The sequence below is a fragment of the Ceratotherium simum genome, chromosome 33 (genome assembly GCF_057802395.1).
Source record: "Ceratotherium simum simum isolate JZ-2026a chromosome 33, ASM5780239v1, whole genome shotgun sequence".
Lineage (NCBI taxonomy): Eukaryota > Metazoa > Chordata > Mammalia > Perissodactyla > Rhinocerotidae > Ceratotherium > Ceratotherium simum.
This window is the reverse complement of record NC_141932.1, coordinates 14,126,077-14,151,556: the sequence shown is the minus strand read 5'-3', so window position 1 is coordinate 14,151,556 and position 25,480 is coordinate 14,126,077. Positions and strand designations below refer to the sequence as shown.

The following is a 25,480-nucleotide window of genomic DNA, read 5'->3' as shown; positions in this document are numbered from 1 at the left end:
TTGCCATTTACCTAAGTTTTAAAAGCCCCCTTGAAAACCATATATTGTTTATACTGAAATGTCACATAGTAAGAGAAAAATACTAGGTTGGGAATTATATACCTGAAAGTCAGAATAATGATAAATTGTGGAGATACAGGCAATGGAAAGAAAAGGAGCCTGAACTCCTTCTTAATTTTCTCATTTTTATTAAAAAAATTCTGACATAATTTTGGGTAATACTTATATTATTTCTCTGTCATTTTGTATGTACAAAATGTATAAATATTTTTAAAAGGTGAATTGCCACAAAGTGAAATATAGATACTCTGGTAATTTTTAACAATCAAGTCCTCAAAGGTGTAAAGATGGGGCCGGCCCCATGGCTTAGCGGTGAAGTGCCCGCGCTCCGCTGCTGGCCGCCCAGACCCGGATCCAGGGCGCGCACCGATGCACCGCTTCTCTGACCATGCTGAGGCCTCGTCCCACATACAGCAACTAGAAGGATGTGCAGCTATGACATACAACTATCTACTGGGGCTTTGGGGGAAAAATAAATAAATAAATAAATAAAATTATTAAAAAAAAAAAAGGTGCAAAGATTTGATCATTCAAGGATCCAGAAAGAAATACAGATTTTATGCAATTACCCCCAGTCTTGCACATGTACAAGGACAGGAAAACAAATATCAATATTTATATAAGATTCAGAAGTTTGAACACTATTCCCATAGGACCATCTCTGGAGGAAGATCTCCCATCTTCTCCTGGAATATTTTATCAAAGGCTTCAGCTTCGGCCACTGTGAAGTAATTTCTCCAGTCCCCAGAAATACCTAACAAACATGAAATAGAGACTCAGATCAGATCTACGGGGAGGTCTCAAGACCTCAACACTTCTCCTGGATCTTTTCTTTCTGTCCACTTGACATGGAAATTGTAGCTAATATAGCAGAATGACCAATGGCTCGATGGTGGGCCTTTATACTTCCTGGCAATCATAGCTATTCACACTTTCACCCGCCTGGAAATGATTTCCTATATTCTCTTCTCTCCCAACCCCTACAATATACAATACATCAGCAATACTGTGGCTATATTTTCTGCTACATCCAGAATCTGGCCACTTCTCACCACCTCTATTTCTACCACCTTGGCCCAAGCCAACAGCATGTCTCACCTGGATTATTGTATTAGACTTCTAACTAATCTCTCTGTTTTTGATCTTTCTCCTTCATAAGTTATTCTTAGCATGGCAGCCATCTTGATTCCTTGAGAAGGTAAGCCAGATCGTTTCCCTTCCTGCTCAAATTCTCCAAGGACTTCTGGTTTGACTCAGTGAAAGTGCTTATGGCTTCAGGTGGTTTGGTCCCTGTCATTCTCTGACTCCATCTCCTACGACCATCCACTCACTCTACTCCCTCGCATTGGGTCTTCTGATTTCACCTCAAACATTCCCGCTCTTCAGACTATTTACATTTTCTGTTCCGCCTTCCTGGAGTGCCGTTCTCTCAGATACATCCATGTCTTGCTCATTTGCTTCTTTGATGTCTTCACTCCAAGGCAACATCTCAGTGAGGTTCTCTTTCACCACCCAGTTTACAACTGTAAATCCCCATCCTTGCTGTATTTTACTTCATAACACTTATCAAGTATGATATGCTATGTGTATTTCCTTTGTGTGTGTGTGTGTGTGTGTGTGTGTGTGTGTGTCTGGCATGTATCTCCAATATATTTAAGTTTTAGAAAGTCACAAGCTTTTCTTTTTGAATTGCCAAAGACTTACTGTTACAAAAATTCATAGACACGTAGTACATACTCAAATATTTGTTGAAAGAATCACTAAAAGAATGAGGAATGTGCTACTATTATCTCCACTTTACAGATAAGGAAAAAAAGACTAGGAGAGGTTACACAGTTAGAAATTGATTGATGTGGATTTAAAGCCAAAGATTTTGACCTCAGAAGCCATACTGTTAATTATATGATTATATTATTATTTCTATATCACATAAATTAACATTTATGTATTATATTAATATATTAACTAAATTAATACATTTATTAATTGAATCTATAACAGAATAATATATAATTGTATATAAATTAATATATGTAAATATAAATTATATACTCTTAACTTATATGCATAGAAGTAATATAACAGAACATCTAATAAAAAATTGATGCCCTAGAAACATCCCCTGTTACTCTCACACTCATCATCTTCATTATTAGAACAATTTTTATTATTATTGATTTTTTGGCTCCTGTATCATCTATAACACACCTGACTTTTTGGAAGCCGGAAAGAACTCTTGAGGCACCAGAGTCTCTGTAAATTCAATATGGCTGCCCCCTATCAAACATCAGTCTAGATGAGAGAATCCAATGTTTCTATGCTGGGGCATTAAGTTCTAAACTCTACACATTTTCAAAATCCTACAAATCCTTCCCATGTAATTTCTGCTTATGTCACTCCTAAGTCCTTGTCTCTTAAAAGTCTCCCCAAACTCTTGTGTATTTAGTTTGCTGGGGCTGCTGTAACCAGGCACCACAGACTGTGCTACTTAACAACAGAAATGTATCAATGTGTTGACAGACTTGGTTCCTTCTGAGGCCACAAAGAAAAGATCTGTTCCAGGCCTCTCTCCTTGGCTTGTAAATAGCCGTCTTCCCCCTGTGTCATCACATCATCTTCCCTCTGTATGCATCTATGTCCGAATTTCCTCTTCCTTTAAGGACATCAGTATTATTAGATTACAGCTCACTCTAATGACCTTATTTTAACTTAATTACCTCTGTAAAGATCCTGTCTCCAAAATGGTCACATTCTGAGACACTGGAAGTTAAGCTTCAACAGATGGATGTGTGGGAGGGACACAATTCAGTCCATAACTTCTTGGTTATGAAGACATCTTTAAAAAACTTCCGTGAAGCACTAATATATAATAATGGCTGACTGATGTCAAGTTTTGGATAAACTTCATTAGAGCTTCAGGTCATACTTATGATGTTTACTGTTCCAGTGTTAACAGCTATACTTCGACGATTCTGATATTCTGATGTGCAATATGTTTAGATATGTCAAAATATGGTGGGCAAAATGTCACCAGCTCATTGATTTATAATAATCAATTATTTTGATTATTACTTTATACCAATTTCTTTAATAAATTAACATATTATGTTTTTATTCATTCTCCCTTCTGTTTATTCAACAAAAGTCATATAATGTTTAATACATGCTAGGCATTATCCTTAGCATGAAAATAATCATGGATAATAATAACAATCAGTTAGAGAAAACTATTGCTTTTATCTGAAAATCAGATAGGTCACCAGTAATGGAGATTTCAACAGCCAGTATTCTCCTAAGTGCAGTTGGTATGTGTAGACCCCACGGGGCAATAAAAAGTATTTTTCTTGTGTCTTGAGCAGAAAAGTGCCCCAAACATGAAAGTAGGCTGAACAGAAGAGCCCTTGACCAAGAACAGCCAACAGTTGACACTCCCTGGAGTACAACATGATTTATATAATTAATTATCAAATTATAACTGATATAATCAATTTTAAAATTAATCTTGGACGTGTATGTGCCCTCCAGATGAAAGAAAGGACGCAGAACAGACCTGGGATAGAGAGGCAGGATATTATTCCTTTTCATCCCTTTCTTTCTTTCACCTCACTATCCATTCTTAGTCTACTCTGTCCTAGAATATTGAAGTCATAAAGCATGGTGGTTATAAGTTTAGTCTCTAGTATCAGAGACCTGGTTTTCAAAGGGACTTGAGTCTTACTAGCTGGATCAAATATTACCCTTTTCTGAGGAAAATAATACCCTGTGGGATTGTGTGATGATTCGATTACAAACTACGTGAGGAGTCAGAGCATCAGCTTATCAATAATAATCACATGGTTGTCGCTAACTATCGTTATCATTATTGCATCTATCCCTCTCAACTCTCTATGACATATAACAAATTCCCTGAGTAATTGGAAAAGGTTGCAAGTCAATATGGTTGCCTCCTGAAGAGGTCATCATAAACAAGAAGAAATATTGGGTGTACTCATTGAATTATGCACCAAATTCAATTACATCCACTCTATTTTATCTCTGCCAAAATTCTTGGTTGTTAATTCCCATTTCCTTTCTCTCTTTAACAACATCTTTTGTCCTTTAAGCCATTTCACACAAGCATTGTACATAAATACAACATTTTAAACACTGTCAACCCTGATTTGTAAAAGGAAATATAAGAATGGACAATCTATCTAAATATTTCCTTTACTTCTAATTTAGTAAAGTGACAAAGTGCCAGGGATTGCTAGAGGTCTTTCTTCTTTTTAACAACAGAATTTATCTCCTCACTGTCTAGAGGCTAGAAGTCCAGGATCTAGGCATCAGCAGGGTTGGTTTCTTCTGGAGGATTCTCCCCTTGGCGTGTAGAAGGCTGTCTTCTATGATCTTCTCTTTGTGTGTGTGCACTTGCCTGTGTCCAAATGTCCTCTTCTTATAAAGACACCATTCATATGGATTAAGGCCCACTGTAAAAGCTTCATTTTGATGTAATTACCTCTTTAGAGACCTTATCTCCAAATACAGTTACATTCTGGGGTATTAGGTTAGAAATTCAACATATGAATTTTGAGGAGACACAATTCAACCTATAACACTCCTCCTTCTGGCCTCCCCACCCCCAATTCATATCCTTCCCACATGCAAAATACATTCACCTATCCCTACTGCCCAGAAGTCTAAACCCATTCCAACATCAACTCTAAGTCCAAAACTCATCTAAATATCATGTAAATTTGGCCTGAGTGAGAGCCAAGGTAGGATCCATCCAGAGGCAAGATTCCTCCCTGGCTGTAACCTGTGAAATCAAACAGGTTATCTGCTTCCAAAATACAATGGTAGGAAAGGTATAGGATACATTATTCCCAATCCAAAAGGGAGAACTCAGAAAGAAAGAAGAAAGAGATTGCAGGTCCCAAGCAAATCCAAATCCTATCAGAAGAAATTCCATGAGATTTTAAGGATTGACAATGAGCCTCGTTGTCTTGATGCTCTGACCTCCTAGCTCATTGGTGTGGTGGCCTCCAGGCCTTCTGCCCTCTGCCACCACCTGCTTGAGGTCTTTTGAATCGCTTACTTTCTTCCTTCCAAGGATCACCACATTGGATATACTTGAACTATGGAGTTCTTGGAAATTAAGCTCTTACTCCATGCAGTAGACACTCTTCATTCATCTTGAGTCCAAGGATATGGACATGATTAATCCTTCATCTTGGGGGACCTTACAATATCTGATACCAAGACAGGCTCTCAGCTAACTGAAAAATAACTCCTCTCTCCATTTCTCAGTAGAGTCATTCTTTATACGTTACTTTGTTCAGGATACTTCTCTATGCTAAATCACCAGTGGGGTAGCACCAACATGACCATCCCCAGTCTTGTCCTCATTTCCCAGGTCAATCGTAGCTTTCAAATTGGGAAGAGTAGCGAATTAACCTGGTCACTGTTTGTAGAATGGATATGTCCCATGTCAAATTCTTAGGAAACAGAATCTGAATGACCTCCCATGAGTCAGATGACTATTGCAGGCCTAATTAACTTTCTCCAAGTGCCTGCAGCCCACATCAGTACTATGAAAAGAGACTCCCTAATAAGGGCTCCTGAGAAGTTCTCTGGGTGATGAGCAGTTAGAGCTGATAAATTCAAACACTCCATAGTCCCAACTGTTAGTGCTCCACTGTAAGCCACAGAATGCCTTCCATGTATTCTGATACATTTTGAAGGCAGAGCATTTGCTTTTACCTTTTCTCATAAATGATCCATTCTTCTTGTCTAAATATTGACCACACAGGAGGGGAACATTGGACATACTGTTTTCTTTCATGACCTGGAAGGAGCTATTCTTGAGGAGTGAGTTTAGTTCTTCTGGTTCTAATTTCTTGCTCAGGAATTGACAGATCTTCTCTACAGTGCTCCTTGTCTCCTAGAAGAAAAGCCAAGAGAGAGGATATGAAAGACAAGAACATAGAAAAGGAGGTGCAAAGGAGGAACCAACAATGTGAGGAGAAGGAGGAGAGGGGGAAGAAGAGAGGAACAACATGAGACGTGAGAAGCAATTGATTGGATGTAACTAGGAGGAAGAAAAGGAAAAAAGAAAGAGGAAGAAAAGCAAAGGATGTAAAAGATCCAGGATCCACATAGATTTCCCAGTACAGTTGAGCTCAGGGCACCTTAACACTAAATACAGGGCTTGGGTTCTGTAAAGAGACTTTTAGAAAGTCTTCTAGACAATTATGATCAGGATTAAGCAAGGAGAGGTTCAGGGAGAACTTGACAAAGATTGAAGGGATTGATTTCAAATCCTGGCTGTGCCATCAATTATACCATTTTCCATAATTAACATTTGAATAACACGTAGAGTTTCATAATATCTTGCTATATATTATGTCAATAATTAGTACTTGATACGTGATTCTCGAAGGTTATTATAAGAAACTGGGTTTTATAACTACTAAGACTTTGTTTTGAATCATAGACCTTCCTCTTAGAGCTATGGTAGCTTTAAACTATATAGCTTTATAGTATATAGAGCTATAGTATTTTAGAGCTATATAGTTTTAAAATGTTTCTTTATCCCATGAGCCCTCATTATCTAACCAAAAAACACACCGCTGTAGACATTACTACAATAAATGATCATTTTGAAGCTTGAAAGCATAGTTACTGGAAGGTATGGGAGCATGTACCTGAGGTAGGTAAACTTGTCACAAAAGGCTTCTTGGTGAAAATGGAATTCTCATGGAGGTCATAGAGAATTGGACAGAAGTAGCCAGAGGAAGATGATGGGAAGTAATGTTTCTTAACAGCAAGAGCCTATGTTTGTGTTATTTTCTCTTTTGTCCAGGATACCACTGATGGGTAAAGTTCATCTTCCAATGGTTTAATTTCCATTACTTATTTTGAGCATCATCGGACAGCTTTTCCTGCCCATCACTGTTCAGTCTAGGACTTGGCCTGTCAGAATCATTACACAGACTGATTTCATGACTTCATTTTTCTTCTATCAGTCAATCTAGGATGTGAGGCAGTTGGGCACATTTCTGGAACCAGACTTGTTTCTATCCAGTCTCATCTTTTTCCTCAGTCCCCTCTCACCACTAGATTATCAGCAGCATCACATGTCCTACCCCTAGAAATGTTAGACCCTTTGCCAGTGTGAGCATAAGCCATTGTACTCTGCCTCAGGGCATGAAAAAAGACCTTTAGATGTTGTAAGATGGAAAAAAGATGAACACCTGAAGAAAAAGAGCATGGAGCTTGGACAATGTCAACGAGAAGTAAGGCAATGAAGACTAGGGAGCTAGTCCCACTCGTAATGACCCTTCACAAGGCTATAATCTGACTGAAAAGGTAGAATAGAGACACAGAGGAATGGAGGGAAGTTAGAGGAGTGACGATGGTGGTGTAAGGATGTCTGCTAATGACAAGAACCATAGTTACTCGTTTCAGCTCTTCATAACCCAGTATCAGGAAGTTCTCCTTCTCTTTCATGGACTTCCAGCCATGAATGTGGTCAAACCAGGATCCATATGACACTGCATATTGGGGAGGCAGAAAGAAGGGGTAGATTGCAAAGGCTATGAAAGCAGGGATCCATCTACTATGTTCACTCTGTGGGCACAATTAATAGCACAATGTCTGGCACATCTAGGCCTGTCCTAACTATTTGCTGAATGAATAACATAAAGATGGAAAACTATTATCCAACATCATGCATTTACCCTGTAATGAGCCTTGTTCCTTTGGAGCAGGCTCTGTACCAGTTTTCATGGGTCTCTAAGTAGATCCTGTCCAAGAGCCTTGTGGCCTGAGGAATGGTATTCTTGCTGCCCCTAATCTGTTCAGTGTTTAGAATTTTTGGTTGATAGGTCATTCCCACAGCCCTTGAACATTTTCTGTCTTCTTGACTTCATTGTTGCAATTGTAATTATTGTTCCTTTGGAAATTATCTGCCTTTGCTCTGGTTTAAGATTTTCTTTCCTTTTATCTACTACAGCTTTCTTAGAGACTGGGTGAAGGTTTATTTGGAATAATTCTTTGTGAGTCTAAGTGTGGTTCTTCAAACTGAGATTTCATCAATGCAGGAAATTCTCAGGCGTGTTTTGTTGAAAATTGCCTTTCTCTATATTTCATATTATCTTCTAGGGAGGTAAATATTCTCATTCCATCATCCACATCTTAACTATTTGATACTTTTGGATGGTTGTCTACCATGCCTGAGGCCTCCTTAACTCTGAAGTGTAGTGAGAAGTTAATTATCAACTGAGAATTCTACTCAGTTAAACTATCATTCAAGAATGGGCATAAAATACAGACATTTTCATTCAAAATACTGAGGGAATTTACCACGTTTGTTATGAGAGAACTAGTTTAAGTTATACTTTATGAATAAACAAAGTGAATACAGGAGGAAGGAACAAACAAATGGGTCAAAGAAGAAATCAAAAGGGAAATAAAAAATACGAAAAAAACAAAAATGGAAACACAACATATTAAAACTAGGGTTGCAGCAAAGGCAGTTCTAAGAAGTATGTTCATAGCTATAAATGCCTACATTAAGAAAAAGAAAGATCTCCAAAAAAAAAAAAATTAACTTTACACCTCAAGGCACTAGAAAGAGAAGAACAAAATAAACCCAAAATTAGCAGAAGGAGGAAATAACAAAGACCAGAGCAGGAAAAAATGAAATATACACCAAAAAAATGGAACAGATTAATGAAAATAAGAGCTGATTTTTTAAAAAGAGAAACATAATTGACAAAACTTTAGCTAGACTAACTAAGAAAAAAACAGTGCAGACTCAAATGAATCAAAGAAATGAAGGAGGAGACATTATAACTGATGCCACAGAAACACAAAGGATCATAAGATACTACTATGAAGAATTACACACCAACAAATTTGATAACCTAGAGGAAATGGATAAATTTCTTGAAACATATGACCAATCCAGACCAAATCATGGAGAAATAGAAAATCTGAATAGTCCAATAACAAGTAACAAGATTAAATCAGTAATCAAAAATATCTCGACAAAGAAAAGCTCCAGACCAGATGGTTTCCTGGTAAATTCTAGCAAACATTTAAGGAAGAAGTAACACGAAGACTTTATAAATGACAAAAAAATATTGAAGAGGATATAACACTCCAAAACTCATTTTGTGAGGACAACATTACCCTGATACCAAAGCCAATTGAGGACACTATAAGAAAACAAAACTACAAGCCAATATTCCTGATAAATATAGATGCAAAATTCCTCAACAAAATATTAGCAGCCTGAATTCAAGAGCACATCATACATCATAGGATGCAAGGATGGTTCAACATACACAAATCATTACTATGATAGACCACATAAACAGAATGAAGGATAAAAATCATATGATCACTTCAAAAGTGGCAGAATATGCATTTGAAAAACTTCAACATCCACATGATAAGAATTCTTAAGAAATTAGGGATAAAAGGAATGTTCTTCATCATAAGAAAGGTCATATATGAAAAGCCCACAGCTAAATCATACTCAAAAGTTATGTTAAAGCTAAAAGACTTTCCTCTAACATCAGGAAAAAGACACTGATGTCCACTCTCACCATTTCTATTCAACATAGTACTGGAAGTCGTAGCCACAGCATAGGGCAATTAAAAAAAAATGTATCCAAATCAGAAAGGAGAAAGTAAGATTATCTCTATTTGCAGATTACATGATCTTATGTGTAGAAAACCCTAAAGACTCTACCAAGAAACTGGTGGAACTAATACATTAATTTAGTAAAGTTGCAGGATGTAAAATCACCATACGGAAATCAGTTGTGTTTCTATACACTAACAATGACTATCTGAAAGAGAAATTGAGAAAGCAATCCTATTTATAATAGTATCATAAACAATAAAATACCTAGGAATAAACTTAACCAAGAAGGTGAAAGCCTTGCATACTGAAAACTATAAGGCATTGATGAAAGAGATTGAGAAGACACAAATGGAAAGATATCCTGTGTTCTTGGATTGGAAGTATTAATATTGCAAACATGTCCATACTCCTCAAAGCAATCTACAGATTCAACACAATCTTTATCAAAATTCCAATGGTATTTTTCACAGAAGTAGAAAAAAATCCTAAAATTTGTATGAAACTACAAAAGATCCCAAATAGACAAAGCAATCCTGAGAAAGAACAATGCTGGAGGCATCACGCTTTCTGATTTCAAGCATTATTGCAAAGCTATAATAATCAAAACTATATGGTACTGGCATAAAACAGGCACATAGTGGGGCCAGCCCGGTGGTGTAGTGGTTAAGTTCATGCACTCCACTTCGGCGACGTGGAGTTCACAGGTTCAGATCCCAGGCGCAGACCTATGCACTGCTTATCAAGCCATGCTGTGGCAGGCGTCTCACATATAAAGTAGGGAAAGATGGGCACGGATGTTACCCCAGGGCCAATCTTCCTCAGCAAAAAGAGGAGGATTGGCAATAGATGCTGGCTCAGGGCTAATCTTCCTCACACAAAAAAATGAAAAACAGTCACGCACCAATGGAACAGAATAGAGAGTCCAGACATAAACCTGCACATATACGGTCAAATAATTTTTGACAAGGACACCAAGAAAAACTTGGGAAAAGCATAGTCTCTTCAATAAATACTGCTGGGAAAACTGGATATCCACATGAAAAAGAATAAAACTGGACCCCTATCTTACACCACTCACAAAAATTAACTCAAAATGGATCAAAGACTGAAACCATAAAACTCCCAGAAGAAAACATAGGGGAAATATCCTTGACGTTGGTTTTGGCAATGATTTCTTGGATAAGACACCAAAAGCACAGGCAACAAAAGCTAAAATAAACAAGTGGGACTCCATAAAAAGCTTCTGCACAGCAACAGAAACAATCAATAATTTGAAAAGGCAACCAATCAATGATTTGAAAAAGGAATGGAAAAAAATATTTTTGCACACCATATTTCTGATAAAGAGTTTATATCCCAAATATATAAAGAACACATACAACTCAACAGCCAAAAAAACAAACAAACAAACAAACAAACAAAAAACAAATAGTCCCATTACAAAATGGGGAAAGGATCTGAATAGATAATTTTCCAAAAAAGACATAAAAATGGCCAGGAGGTATATGAAAAGCTGCTCAACATCACTAACCATCAAGGAAAGGTAAATCAAAGCCACAATGACGTATCACATCACTGTTGTTAGGATGGCTAATATCAAAAAGACAAGAGATAAAAATGTGGGTGAGGATGGGTAGAAAAGGGAATCCTTTATACATTGGTGGCGGGAACGTAAATTGGTACAGCCATTATGGAAAACAGTATGGCAGTTGCTCAAAAAATAAATATAGAACTACCATATATTCCAGCAATGCCACTCCTGGGTATATATCTGAAGGAATTGAAATCAGTATCTTGAAGAGATATCTGCACACCCATGTTCATTTCAGCATTATTCATAATACCCAAGATATGGAAACAACCTAATTGTCGTTTGATGTATGAATGGATAAAGAAAATATGCTAGGAGTGATGTCACCACCATGGCGGAGTGGGCTGCTCCCTTAGTCTCTCCCCCCTAAGTTACAACCAAATGGACATTCATTAACCAACAGAGGATTCCCACCAAAGCACAATAGATGTCTGAGAGATCCATGCAGCCTTACATCCAAAGGTGGGGGTACTGGATCCCTGGGAAGCAGTGGAAGGAGGTGAGTGGATCTCCACCTCCACTCCCAGCACAGTGATCTAGGTTGCAGGTCCTCACACAGCAGCCAGTGTGTGACTGTAAGAGGAGGTGGGGGAGCAGGCACGCCTGCACCCAAATGCCTTCTCTTTTGGAGTTTCAGCCTGGCCCACAGGAACACTCCACACCAAGTGACACAGCTCTGCCACCATGTGGCACCCCCACCAAGTGCAGCAGGCCAGGTGAAAAACCCATGAGTGCAGAGCAGGCCTGCACATGTGAAAGAAAGTGCCCTTTCCCTCCCACCTAGTGCACCATCTTGGCCAGTCCCCAGCCAAGCCAGCGGATCTGCACCAAAGCACCAGCATGTGTGACCGTGAAGTGGTTGTGGCCAGCGGGCAAATGCAGATGAGTCCTATTGGCACAACTTGCAGCAGACATGGCGGATTCAGAAAACACAGCTCCTGCCCACGTCCCAGGTGGCAGGTGGACTCTGCGACCTGATACTACCACTATGTGCCAGGAAAGGATCACTTCATCAAACACCATAAAGAACTACATTAACACTTCCAAGCGGAAGGAAAATGACAAGTCTCCAGAAACCAATCCTGAAGCAAAAGAAATTTACAAGCTAAATGATAGAATATCCAAAATAGTTGTCATAAAGAAACTCAATGATTTACAAGAAAACTCAGAAAGACAGGTTAATGAACTCAGGAATAAAATTAATGAGCAGAAGGAATTCTTCACCAAAGAGATTGAAACTCTAAAAAAAACAGAAATTCTTGGGATGAGCAACACAATGAATGAGATAAAAAACCTAGAAACTTTAAAAAACAGAGCTGATGTTATGGAGGACAGAATTAGTAATTTAGAGGAAACAAATATAGAAATGCTTTGGGTGGAGGAAGGGAGAGAACTAAGAATTTTAAAAAATGAAGGAATTCTTTGGAAATATCTGACTCAATTAGAAAATGCAACATAAGGATTATAGGTATTCCAGAAGGAGAAAAGAGGAAGAAAGGGGCAGATAGCTTCTTCAAAGAAATAATAACTGAGAACTTCATAAACCTGGGGAAGGAAGTGGACTTACAAGTATATGAAGCCAATGGAATTTCTAATTACATCAATGCAAAAAGACATTCTCCAAGGCACATAATAGTAAAACTGGCAAAAGTCAATGACAAAGAAAAAATATTAAGGGTAGAAAGGCAGAAGAGAATAATCTACAAAGGAACCCCTATCAGGCTTTCAGCAGAATTCTCAGCAGAAATTTACAGGCTAGGAGAGATGGGAATGATATATTCAAAATACTGAAAGACAAAAACTTTCAGCCAAGAATACTGCATCCAGTGAAACTATCTTTCAGATACAATGGAGAAATAAAAGCTTTCCCAGATTAACAAAAGCTGAGGGAGTTCATTGCCACTAGAACTCCTTACAAAAAATGATCAAGGATACCCTCATACCTGAAACAAAAAGGCAAAGGTTTACAAACCCTTGAACAAGGAGATAATAGACAGACAAAATCATAAAATTGCTGCTATTGGAACAGGTTAGCAAACAATTATAGCATAAAAGATAAAGGAAAGGAAAGCACCAAAAATAACTATAAACACTTCATTTTAATCATAAACTCACAACACAAAACAGAATTATTTGTGATGACAATAACTTAAAAGGGGAAGAGGAATGGGATGGAACCTGCTTAGGCTAAGGGAGATAAGAGGCTATCAGAAAATGGACTATCTTATCTATGAGATCTTTTATAGAAACCTCATGGTAACCACTAAACAAAAAATCAGAGCTGAGACAAAAATCATAAATAAAGAGAATACCAAGAAAAACGCCACAGGAAACCACAAAACTGAAATAGCAGTCAGAAATGCAAGGAAAGAGAAACAAGGGAAATACAGAAAACAACAGAAAACAAGAGATAAAATGGCAGTATTAAGCCCTCATATATCAATAATCACTTTAAGTGTAAATGGATTGAATTCTCCAATCAAAAGACAGAGAGTGGCTGGATGGACTAAAAAACAAGACTCAACAACATGCTGCCTCCAGGAAATACATCTCAGCTCTAAAGACAAACATAGGCTCAGAGTGAAGGGATGGAAGATGACACTCCAAGCAAATGGCAATCAAAAGAAAGCAGGTGTTACCATACTTATATCAGACAAAGCAGACTTCAAGATAAAAAAGACAATGAGAGAAAAAGAGGGGCAGTATATAATGATAAAAGGGACATTCCACCAAGAGGACATAACACTTATGACTATATATGCACCTAAAACGGGAGCACCAAAGTATATAAAGCAACTACTAACAGACATAAAGGGCAAAATTAACAGCAACACAATAATAGTATGGGACCTCAACAGCCCATTGGCATCATCAGTGGATAGATCATCCAGACAGAAAGTCAACAAGGATAGTGGACTTAAATGAAAAACTAGACCAGATGGACTTAACAGATATAAAGAACATTCCATCCCAAAACAACAGAACGCACATTCTTCTCAAGTGCACAGGGAACATTTTCAAAGATAGACCATATGTTGGGAAACAAGGCAAGCCTCAATAAATTTAAGATCAAAATCATATCAAGTATCTTTTCTGACCACAATGCTATGAAACTAGAAATCAGCCACAAGAAAAAAGCTGGGGAAGTTACAAATATGTGGAGAATGAACCACGTGCTACTGAACAACCATTAGATCAATGAAGAAATCAAAGGACAAATCAAAACATACCTGGAGACAAATGAAAATGAAAATACACCATACCAACTCCTATGGGATGCAGCAAAAGCAGTTCTAAGAGGGAAATTCATAACACCTCAACAAACAAGAAAAATCTCAAATAAGTAATCTTAAATTACACCTAACAGAACTAGAAAAAGAAGAACAAACAAAGCCCAAAGTCAGCAGAAGGAGGTAAATAATAAAAATTAGAGCAGAAATAAATTTAATAGAGACCCCCAAAACAGTAGAAAGGATCAATGAAACTAAGAGCTGGTCCTTTGAGAAGATAAACAAAACTGACAAATCTTTAGCCTGACTCATGAAGAAAACAAGAGAGAAGTCTCAAATAAATAAAATTAGAAATGAAAGAGGAGAAATTACAACAGATACCACAGAAATACAAAAGATTATAAGAGAATACTATGAAAAACTGTATGCCAACAAATTGGATAACATAGAAAAAAATAGATAAATTCTTAGACTCATACAACCTCCCAAACTGAATCAAGAAGAAATAGAGAATCTGAATAGACCAATCAAAACTAAAGAGATTGATACTGTAATCAAAAACCTCCCAAAAAACAAAAGTTCAGGACCAGATGGCTTCTCTGGAGAATTCTACCAAACATTCAAAGAAGATTTAATATTTATCCTTCTCAAACTATTCCAAAATATTGAAGAAGATGGAACACTTCCTAACACATTCTATGAGGCCAGCATCACCCTGATACCAAAACTAGACCAGGACAATAATAAGAAGGAAAATTAAGGCCAATATTGATATTGAACATAGATGCAAAAATCCTCAACAAAATATTGGCAAACCGAATACAGCAATGCATTAAAAGAATCATACATAATGATCAAGTGGGATTTATACCAGGGACGCAAGGATGGTTCACCATCTGCACATCAATCAATGAGGTACACTGCATTAACAAAATGAGGAATAAAAATGACATGATCATCTCAATAGATGCAGAGAAAGCATTTGAAAAGATCCAACATCCATTTATGATTAAAACTCTCAAAAAATGGGTATAGAAGGAAAGTACCTCAACATAATAAAGGCCATATATGACAAATGCACAGCCAACATCACACTTAATGATGAAAAACTGAAAGCCATCCCTCTGAGAACAAGAACAAGACAAATGGCCCGCTCTCGCCACTCCTATACAACATGGTACTGGAGGTTTTGGCCAGAGCAATTGGGCAAGAAAAGAAATAAAAAGCATCCAAACTGGAAAAGAGGAAGTGAAACTCTCACTGTTAGTAGACGACATGATTGTATACCTAGAAAACCCAAAGGAATCCACTAGAAAGCTATTAGAAATAATCAACAACTACAGCAAAGTTTCAGGGTACAAAATCAACTTACAAAAATCAGTTGCATTTCTATACACTAATAACAAGCTAGCAGAAAGAGAAGTCAAGAATACAATCTCATTCACAATCAAAACAAAAAGAATAAAATGTCTATGAATAAATTGAACCAAGGAGGTGAAAGACCTATACACTGAAAAGTATAAGACATTATTGAAAGAAATCAAAGATGACATAAAGAAATGGAAAGATATTCCATGTTAATGGATTGGAAGAATAAACATACTTAAAATGTCCATACTACCTAAAGCAATCTACAGATTCAATGCAATCCCAATCAAAATCCCAATGACATAATTCACAGAAATAGAACAAACGATCCAAAAATGTAAATGGAACAACAAAAGACTCCAAATAGCCAAAGCAATCCTGAGATAAAAGAACAAAGCTAGAGGCATCATAATCCCTGACTTCAAGACATACTACAGAGCTGTAGTAATCAAAACAGCACGGTACTGGTCTCAAAACAGACACACAGATCAGTGGAACATAATTGAAAGCCCAGAAATAAAACCACACATCTATGGACCATTAATCTTTGACAAAGGAGCTAAGAACATACAAAGGAGAAAGGAAATTCTCTTCAATAAATGGTGTTGGGAAAACTGGACAGCCACATGCCAAAGAATGAAAGTAAACCATTATCTTATGCCACACACAAAAATTAACTCAAAATGGATTAAACACTTAAATGTAAGACCTGAAAACATAAAACTCCTAGAAGAAAATGTAGGCAGTACACTCTGACATTGGTCTTAACAGCATTTTTTTGAATACCATGTCTACTCAGGCAAAGGAAACAAAAGAAAAAATAAACAAATGAGACTAAATCAGACTAAAGAGCTTCTGCAAGACAAGGGAAACCAGGAACAAAACGAAAAGACAACCTACCAACTGGGAGAAAATATTTGCAAATCGTATATCCGACAAGAGGTTAATCTCCAAAATATATGAAGAATTCATACAACTCAACAAGAAAACAAAGAACTCAATCAAAAAATGGGCAGAGGATATGAACAGACATTTTTGCAAAGAAAGATAAACAGATAGCCAACAGGCACATAAAAAGATGTTCAATATTACTAATTATTAGGGAAATGGAAATCAAAACTACAATCAGATATCACCTCACACTTGTCAGAATAGCTATAATTACCAAGACAAAAAATAACAAATGTTGGAGAGGATGTGGAGAAAAGGGAACCCTCATGCACTGCTGGTGGGAATGCAAACTAGTGCAGCCACTATGGAAAACAGTATGGAGATTTCTCAAAAAATGAAAAATAGAAATACGTATGATCCATCTATCCCACTACTGGGTATCTACCGAAAGAACTTGAAATCAACAATTCAAAGAGATTTACGCACCTCTATGTTCATTGCAGCATTATTCACAATAGCCAGCAAGAGAAAGCAACTCAAGTGCCCATCAACTTATGAATGGATAAGGAAGATGTGGTATACATATACGATGAAATACTACTTAGTCATAAGAAAAGACAAAATCGTTCCATTTGCAATAACATGGATGGACCTTGATGGTATTATGTTAAGTGAAATAAGCCAGGCAGAGAAAGACAAACACCACATGATTTCACTCATATGTGGAAGATAAACAAACACACAGATAAAGAGAACAGATTAGTGGCCACCAGAGGGGAAAGGGGTTGGAGGGTGGGCGAAAGGGGTAAAGGGGCACATATGTATGGTGACAGATAAAAATTAGAATATTGGTAGTGAGCATGATGCAGTCTATACAAAAATTGATAAATAATAATGTACACCTTAAATTACACAATGTTATCAATTATTATGATCTCAATAAAATAATTGAAAAAAAAGAAAATAAGGTATATATACACAATGGAACATTATTCAGCTATGAACAAAGAAGGAAATCCTGACATTTGTGACATGGATGAACCTGAGGGGCATGATGCTAAGTGAAATAAGTCAGACAGAGAAAGACAAATACTGTATGGTATCACTTATATGCAGAATTTTTAAAATGCAGATTTCATAGAAACAGAACAGATTAGTGGTTGCCAAGCATGTGGGGAGAAGGAAATTAGGAGATATAGGTGCAAGGGTACAAATTTTCAGCTGTAAGAAGTTCTGAGGATCCCATGTACAGCATTTACTGTAGTTAATAATTCAATATTATGTACTTGAAAGTTGCTGATAGTAGATACTAAGCAGTCTCAGCACACACACACACACACACACACACACACACAAAGACCTAACTATGTCAGGTGATGGATGTGTTAATTATCTTGATCTTGGTAATCATTACACAATGTATAGGGATATCAAATAATGTTTTAATATATACAATTATATTTGTCAATTATTCCACAATAAAGTTAAAAAATAACATTTTTGAATAATTACCTTTAAAAGTAAGAACAAGGCAAGTATTACCACTATCAGCACTTCTGTTCAACCTTGTCCTAGAGCTCTGGCCAATGAGATAAGAGAAGAAAAAATAAAGACAACATATGTGTATTAGAATGAAGATAATATTCCTTAAGGGTTATGTTTATACTTCTTAGAAAATCACAAAGAACCCACAAGGAAACAATGAGAACTAGGAGGAGAGTTCATTCAGGCTGATGAGTACCTGATCAACATTCAAAGTCAATTACATTCCCAAATCAGGCACAAACAACCAGAAAACATAATTTTAAGATGTCATCAATATAGAAGAAATGAAATACACCTAAAAAGAGAGTTGCAAACTTTTATAGAAAAAAAATCATAAAAGAACATATAAGACATTAAAAAGCCTTTAGATAAAAAGGGGGATAAAAATGTCTATAAATGAAGAGAATAAGTAAAGTATGACAATTCTCCACTAATTATTTTGTAAAATTTCTAAAATGACAATCATAAAAATACTGACAGTAACAGGTATCACTGAGGATATGGAGTAACAGGAACTCTCATATGCTATTTGTGGGAATATAAATTGATAGAACCACTCTGAAAAATAGTTTGATATTATCTTTTAAAATTGAAAATTGATATTCACTCTGTCTTAGCAGTTATACACTCAGGTATATAAACCAGAGAGAAAATCACACACACATGCAGCAGAGAAATATCATTCCCAATAGCCTTAAACTTGAAACACTTCATTTAATTTCTAACCTTCAACATACACTGTGTTGGGAGAAGCATTTCACCAAAAAGCTATAATAGTCCTCCCTTATCTGAAGTTTCACTTTTTGTGGTTTCAGTTGCCCACGGTCTACTTCAGTCTGAAAATATTAAATGGAAAGTTCTAGAAACAAACAATTCCTAAGTTTTAAATCGTGTGCTGTTCTCAGTGGTGTGATGAAATCTCATGCTGTCCCACTCCATCCTACCTGGGACATCAATCATCCCTTTGTCCAGCGTACCCACACTATATGCTGTACATATATGCTACCCACCCCTTAGTCACCTAGTGGCCATCTCAGTTTTCAGATCAACCATCTCAGGATTGCAGTGCTTGTGTTCAAGTAATCCTTATTTTACTTAATAATGACCTGAAAGTGCAAGAGTAGTGATGCTGGCAATTTCTATGTTCCAAAGAGAAGTTGTAAAGTACTTACTTTAAGTGAAAGGTGAAAGTTCTCCACTTAATAAGGAAAAAAAAATCATATGGTGAGGTTGCTAAGATCTACGGTAACTCTTATTACAGTATATTATTATAATTGTTCTATTCTTAGTTATTGTTGTTAATCTCTTACTGTGTCTAATTTATAAATTAAACTTTATCATAGGTATGTATGTATAGGAAAAAACATAGTAATATAGGGTTTGGTATACCCACGGTTTCAGGCATCCACCAGGGGTCTTGGAATGTATCCCCCATGATAACGGATGCTACTGTAATGGCTTCAGTGATGTGTGCAAACAGCAATTACATTTCATTCATTTTGATTGTCTCTTCTGCCAAACCTAACTCAGTGTTCATCTGCTGGTATGGTCGGCCGTGGGCAGTGGGACTCAGAGTAGAGGAGCACACAGGCCATGTAAGCATGCTTGAGGTGTTTTGCATAAGGAATTCTAAGGTTTGTGGTTCCCAGAGCATGGGTGATGAAAGGGTTGCAGGCTCCAGGAGTCCTATAGACTCTTTACCTTGCTGGGGAGGAAACATGTCCAGAGCAGGGGACCCCCTAAGGCTTTGTTATCATGTATGATCCCAAGGGGTGCTCTAAGACACAGTGTCCAGAGCAGGGACTCCTATTGCCTAGGTCTAAGGACAATATTTCTCAGGATTTAAATTCCCAAGTTTTCTTCATTGATATGGGGAAAGGGTTCAGATCGACCTTCAATAGGGCAACAGAAAACCCAGGATATTGGTATTAGTTGATAATAACAAAGATTTTGGTGGTGTTGGTTCTTGACTGGATAAGAAAGAGGCCTGTGTGTGAGCTTTAAGGCACAAATAAGCAAGATATTGGGATAGTGGTGAGGTTTACAGGACATGTCTTCATCATCCACTACTACTGATGAGACTTTCCTGGATTCCTGGTGACAGCTGAAGCACAATTCAAACTACTTTATACGCCAAATGGCAAGATCAAATATAGCATTGATGAGGGGAGGGTGTTCTCTTCATGTCCGGGCTTCCACAATAGGGTTTCACTGTCACCTTTTTTTCTGAAAGAGTAACCTGAAGGAAAGCAGGAGATAGGGCTGACGAGTTCAGCCAGGATCAGCTCAATAAGAAATACAACTGCCAGGCCTTGCAGATTGGACTTTATGCTGAGGGCAAACAATTCAGGAAACGTGAACTATTCAATATCTACCAGACAATTGAAACCTAGCCTAGAAGTGCCAAAGTGCATGATGTGTGGACACCAATAATGAGTCTGTCACATGATACTGGGTGAGAAGTAACAGTGGCTCTGGTTAATAAAGCACCAATGGAAAGGGTCACAAATGAATATTCATCATTTAACAAAGGTGTCTTACCTGCTTACTATGTGACAAGCACCACTCTAGGTCCTGGGGTAACAATGAACAACTCAAATAGCTTTCATTTCAGTGGGGAGACATATGGAATAAACAAATGAACAGAATACATACTCATAGGTGATGAGTACTAAGGGGAATAAAAGATAAGACTCTAGAGATGGGGAGAGATGCTAGTCTACATAGTATTGAAAAGGAAGACTTCTCTAAATACAGAGACATTTTAGCAGAGATCAGAAAGAAGATATTAGTCAAGGTTTTGGGACTGGGATAATAAATAGATAAAGGAAAGTGGTGAAGGGCATGGAGGAGTGGGACGGGAAACGATGACACTTTTTGAGACTTGAGAGTCCTGATAACCTTGGATGAGGGCTGGTTCTATCTCTTGAATAAGATCAACCTGCAGTGGGAGCAGTTTGGGATATGGAGAGAAATGTGTTCAGTTTTAAACATATTGAATTACAGGTGTCTGTGGCTCTTTCCAGTGAAGATGCCCATGGGCTGTTAGAGAAACAGGTCTGAAGCCAAGGAAACATATCACAGCTGAGATATGGCACTCATCATGTAGTTTTGAGAAAAATTGCAAAATTTCAAGTATCTGAGAAAGCCTAGAAATTCTGCGTAATTAAAAGTTTAGAGATCCTAAGATAATGCACACATCTTTGAGACAGATAGGACAACAGGATTAAGGGAGTTTTAGAAAGACGCATCTAAAAAATGGTGGAAAGTCAGGATTGTATTGTCCAGGAAGCCAATGAAAACCTGACTTTCAGAAAGTCACAAGTTAGGAGAGTAGAGAACAATATGAGTGCTCTGTGCTAGTATTGGACAGGTACGGGAGACTCGGAACATAGACAGGATGGTTTATGATGGGGCAAGCTGAAAGGCTGGCTGGAGTTCTGCTTCTCTGCAGAAGAGAATGTGGACTTTGACAATTTGAGTTCTCAATGGTGAGGCAGCCTTATATACCCAGCACGGTGAGATGAAGAGATCTCAGGTTGGGTGTTAGATGAGGTCTGATAAAGGCCTCTGACAATCCCCCAGCTTCCATATTTTACATTCAATCACCAATTCCTTGGATGAACCATTCAAAATATTATTCCAATGACTCTGGTTTCTTAATAAAATTTGAAGTACTCCAGTAAAGGTAACCAGACACAAGAACATCTCTGGGATTTCTGATGAGATAAATCACCTTAAAGAGAAAAATGGGATAATGAAAAATCAATACAATCATTTCCCATCCTTCTTCATCTTCACAAAAATAGAGAAAAACCAATTCTTAGAAAATGCCTATTAAATATCAATGGATTCTTTTCATAAATTAGTTATTGCATTCATTAACCAAATATATATTTTTAAGTTCCTATGAACCATTCACTGAGGTAATACTAAGAATATAACAATGGAAAATGAAAGCATTGTCCCTTCCCTCTTGGTTATCATAGTCTACTCACAATGGCCAGCAACCAAAAGTTTTAAAAGTTGAGCTCTATTATATTTGTGTAGTGTAGTTAAAAATTACTACTAGGAGAACGGATTAATAAACCGTGCTATATTCATAGATATACAGCAGATGTTGATACACTATAAATCTATTTATAAAAAGTTCAAGAACAAGAAAACTAATGTATAAAGTTACAAGTCAGGAGAGTGTCACCTCTGCAGGTGGGCATTGACTGGGGAGGTGTATGATGGAATTTTCTAGGGGAGAGGAAATGTTCTAAACCTGGATCTGAAAGGTAGTTACCTAATTAATAGACACTTGGTCCTGTCCAAAATGTCCATAAGACATTTGGTCCATGCCAAAAGGACCTTGCGATTTGCGAATATTTGGTCCTGTCCAAAATGTCCATAGAGACATTGGGTGCACATCAAAAAGTCCTTGATATTTGGTCCTGTCCAAAACCATTTGGACCAAGTGTCAAGGACCTTTTGGCATGGATCAAACGTCTCATGGACCAAATGCCTTGTGGACCAAATATTTGTGGACGTTTTGGACAGGACCAAATGTTCTGCATGGAGTTAACCCAGTTGTGTACATATGTAAAGATTCAACAAGTTAATACTTAAGATTAGTGCACACACACAGACACACATGCAAGAACACTTGGCATTTGACCATCTGACTTATACTCTGGATTCTGCACCAACTTTCTTCGTGACATTATTCTAGGCCCCAACTCTCACTAGGCCTCGGTTTCCCCACTGAGGAATTTAACAAACACCGATAAAACACACATAAATAAATGTATTATAAATAAGCTTGATAAGTGATGGGTTAAAAAATTAAAAATTTCATTGTGCTGCTAGACATTGTGAAATTTCCAAGAGAGCAGAATATTATTCTAAGATTCACAATCTAATTTAAGCATAAAACTTTTTTAAAAATCACAAAGCAATGAGCACCTTCCAGGAAAGTATATTTCTAGAAACAATTTGAGATATGCTAGACCCGGGATACCCATGGTCCCTCCTGGGGATCATCTGTCAGCCCCATGAGAGATTCCTGTGTCTACTGAGCTCAATAGACAGCTACACATAGGAAGACGTAGTGGGTAGAAAAACCAGCCATGGTGCCAGAGGAATCTCCCTGGATTTAGGCATTGATTTACGATGGGCTGCTTCCCATCTGGGCAACTGTATGTCTGGTGCTTCTACCTAAGCAGCAGGAAGAATTTACCTAATTAAGACTGGCTAATTATTTTTTAGAGCAACAGAGGGGGGTTAGCTAGTATTTAACACAGTTATAAATTCTGGTTGGGTTTAAAACATGGTTTTCTAAGATTCTGGTGCTATCATTTCACTTTGCCTCTGATTTACATCCAGGTGGTATAACCTGTGGAGGGGTCTACACCCTTGTAGTCAAGTAGCATCACCAGCGCAGAGTCTCAGGCCCACCTCAGACCTACTCAGTGAGGCTGCATTTCACCCAGATCTCCAGGGGACTCCCAGGCACGTTAGAGTGTGGAAAGCATTGACCAAACATCTTGACCATTGAGCATTGACCTTGGCCTTGGAACTGAAGAGAGACTTGGGGATGAGTTGGTTGGGGAGCCGGGAGCTGATGAGGCGGGGGCCTTCCTTACCCTTCAGTGAATTATAGCCACTGTCAGTCTCTACCCAGGGTGAGCGTTCCCAAATGGGTACAGATTGGATCCACTTGGGATCCCCCTTGGAGCAAATCAGGCAGAGAATTTCAATCAACCAGTTTGTTCCTAGATAAAGAAGGAAAAGTGATGTTCACTCATTTTAATCTGACTTTTTTTTAAAATTGTGATAAAATACATGACATAAAATGTACCAGCTTAACCATTTTCAGGTGCACAGTTCAGTAGTGATAAGTATATGCACATTGTTGTACAACCATCTTGCAAAACTGAAACTCTGTACCCATTCAACAACAGCTCTCCATTTTCCCTCCCTCCAGTCCCTGCCAGTCCCTGGCAACCACCATTCTACTCTCTGTTTCAATGGGTTGGATTACTCTGGATACCTCACTGAATGGAATCATGTCATATTTGTCCTTCTGTGACTGGCTTATTTCACTCAGCATAACGTCCTCACAGTTCACCCATGTTGGAGAGTGTGTCAGAACTCCATTCCTTTTTAAGGCTGAATAATATTCCATCATATATAGACAGTACATTTTGTTTATCCATTCATCTGTCACTGGGCATTTGGGTTGCTTCCACCTTTTGGCTATTTGCTTAAATCCTTCAACCTTCCCCCAGTGCCCTTGGCTTTTCACCACCTTGCCACTTCCAATGTCTCCAGCCTCAGTCAGTGACCAGCTTGCAGACCCTCTACCCCCCTCCCCTCATAGAATCTTGCTCCACATCCTTTCAGTCCCTTGAATTTTCCAGGCTCTTTTCCAATTGCCGACCATTGGCCATGCTGATACCTGTGCCTGAAAATATCCCTTTTCTCTAAATCCTTTCAAATTCATTTTTCATCTCAATTTAGACAACTATTTTCTCTAGTTTTTTTTTTCTTTTGGCTGTGATAGTTGTGTTTATTTATCCCTCCTCAGTTTTATTGAGGCATAACTGACAAAGAAAAATTATATAGTTTGAAGATGAACAATGCAATGATTTGATGTATGTATACGTTGTGAAATAATGACCACAATCAGGGTAATTAACATATACAGTATCTCACGTAATTACCGTTTTTCCCCCTATTTCTTCTATAAGGACTTCACTGGTCACCCTCCCCCACTCCTCCATACAAACACCTGACTCTGCCGTAGGATTTACTCCTCTAGGTTCCCCTAATACCTTAGATTACCCCTCTGGGCACTCATCTTACTGTGTAACTGCCTGGCTGAAGCCTTTTCTCTGAATGTAAAGGGCATCAGGGCACAGCTCTATTTCCCCACAGCATCATGCATTGTCTGGCACGTAGAAAGCACTCCATTCGCCTACTGAGTGAATGAGGGACATGGCCACAGCATGTCTCAGTATCTGATCCTGCTTCCTTATCTGATTTGGGGTAAGTCAGTATTAAGACATCTTCATCCTTAAACACAAAACTCTCACAGTCTTCTCTGAGGTGTTCAGATATGAAATCCACGGCAGGGAGAGGTATCTCTTCAAACCACATGTATCCGTATGACAT

At 37.8% G+C, this 25,480-nt stretch overlaps 1 pseudogene; it reads right to left on the bottom strand.

Annotated features, from left to right (window-relative positions):
* Positions 1 to 701: 701 nt before the first annotated feature.
* On the bottom strand, positions 702 to 25,480 carry LOC101388109 (sulfotransferase 2A1-like; annotated as a pseudogene).